The 2,102-nt window shown below is 30.0% G+C and overlaps 1 long non-coding RNA gene across 2 annotated transcripts in view; it reads right to left on the reverse strand.

The window, feature by feature from the left end:
- The window catches only part of LOC111083788, a 12,339-nt gene that overhangs the window by 2,622 nt on the left and 7,615 nt on the right, over positions 1-2,102 (reverse strand). Inside the window, exons 2-3 of one of the 2 annotated variants that reach the window (XR_002609247.1) lie at positions 1,303-2,082; positions 660-778 (exon numbers count right to left, since the gene is read on the reverse strand). This is a non-coding gene — a long non-coding RNA (uncharacterized LOC111083788). Of the gene's footprint in view, positions 1-11; positions 779-1,302; positions 2,083-2,102 lie in introns of those variants that run through there. The other variant, XR_002609246.1, reaches the window with a different exon arrangement.

The following is a 2,102-nucleotide window of genomic DNA, read 5'->3' on the forward strand; positions in this document are numbered from 1 at the left end:
GGTAAACATTAATCTTTCTTAAAATAACCTTAACATTCCACTTCCTGTACCGGTTCACACTTTCATCTTCCCTCACTGACGTTATACGCCCTCAAGGGACTTGGAACGACTATTATAAAATAAACTGTGTTTCTCTAACAAAGAAAAGTTATACTAAAGAGGACACTTAAAACTGTCAAACTTATTTCCATATAAACTTCTTAATTTAATTTTGTATTTAACTCACTAAAACCTTGTGAAATAAACAGAAAAACATGGCCGTAGCAGAAGAGTTAAGATTGGGCTTGATAAATATTTGAATGATAAGGGCTGGGTTTGAGTTTTTTAATGTTTAGTTTACTTTAGTGGATAGGATGGCCTTGATGGACCAAAAGGCCCAATGTTGTCCTTTACTGTTATGTCGCATGTTAATTTTTCACCCACAAGAAACATCAGTGTACAGGCAGTAACCTACTCCAGAAACTAATATTATACTCTATGGTTAAGGTGATCAGCTGTACTGAAAATATGAAAGTCTAACAGTTTTCATCAATATAACACACAATCACTAGTCAATAACCTAGTCCAGAAACTGGAAACTTAAACTTTAGGGTAACAATTATTACTTAATCTTACTGAAAATATAAAATATTAACAGTGTTAATCAAACTAAACTTTACCTTTTCCATAGAGAATAGCTGTCAACAGTTTAACTGTAGCACTGTTAGTGTTAACACAACTTCGTTTTTTACGTTGGTTAATTACAATAAAATAAAGTCTTTCTCTTTTCTGACTAGACCTAAAGAGTAAAAGAAAGTAGTGAAAAAATAAATACATTCCATTATACCTCTACGCATATATCACTCAAATGTAAACCAATCAATTCTTTTTTCAAAGTTCTGACTACTCACTTTAATATTAACTTCTGATCATAGCAAGCTATCTATTTAAAGCAAAACAAAATTAATTTACTAATGAATATAGATAATTGGGTATATTTTTCTTACATTCATATTTATAAAGATTAAATAGAACGAATTATTTCATCAGCTGGATAACCCTGTTGTTAGTGTTAACAACTTATTCCTTAGGCCTTAAACTTACAACGAGGTTTGATCAGCTAAGAATTATTTGTAAGCTAGGCCTAAGACGATATAACATACAAGTACAAAATAATTTTAAATATAAGTAAAACAATAAAATCAGATATTTTACACATTCTAAATAATACTATTAATGGAAGTAATATAAAATAAATATTACAGTATTGACAAAATGTTATTCATGAACATCTAGTAAACTACAATAATATTAATACCCAACCATTATAATTAATCCTCTTCGTAAAGCTTCCATCAGCGGAAGTGTGCGGGACGCAGTGAAGAACAAGAGGCTTGACAAAAGTACTCAATTTCTTTTTTTTATATATATTTATTTATTGCTATAAAAGTAACTAAATTGTAAAAATTAGAAATTTATGTTAAGTAATAAATTAGAAATTAAATACACAAATAAAAATTCTGAGTGACGTCTTCACGCGAGATGCTCGTGGACTACGTAATGTGAGTTGCGCAGTTGACGCGCAATTTGTTTTTTGTAGGAAGAATTAGTACCGAAACATGATTCACGGAGAAATAAAATAAAATAGATGTGAAAAGAATAGAAGATTGAACATTTTAGGATAAATAATTTTAATTGTCTCTTAAAACCAGTAGTATGCTACAAAGAAAAAGAATGATCATTTAGATTTATTTCGTATTTTTTATGGTGTTTACAAGGTAGGTCAAAAGGACCGATTCTGTAAACGGTAAAGGGTAGAAAAAATAACAGACAAAATATGTTTTAAAGAAAAAATTGGGTGTTAATTTAGAAGATAATAAAAGTAGTTTTAATCTTAACATGAAAAGCACCTAGCACTCAGACTAGTCAGTCAGTCTGGCCCAGCACTTAATGTACATCTTCACACAGTTAAAACCTGAAAGTATCATGTTCTACTAGAATGATCCAGTACTTAATGTACATCTTCACACAGTTAAAACCTGAAAGTATCATGTTCTACTAGAATGATCCAGTACTTAATGTACATCTTCACACAGTTAAAACCTGAAAGTATCATGTTCTAC

This window comes from Limulus polyphemus, unplaced genomic scaffold, assembly GCF_000517525.1.
Source record: "Limulus polyphemus unplaced genomic scaffold, Limulus_polyphemus-2.1.2 Scaffold11211, whole genome shotgun sequence".
NCBI classification, from domain to species: Eukaryota; Metazoa; Arthropoda; class Merostomata; order Xiphosura; family Limulidae; genus Limulus; species Limulus polyphemus.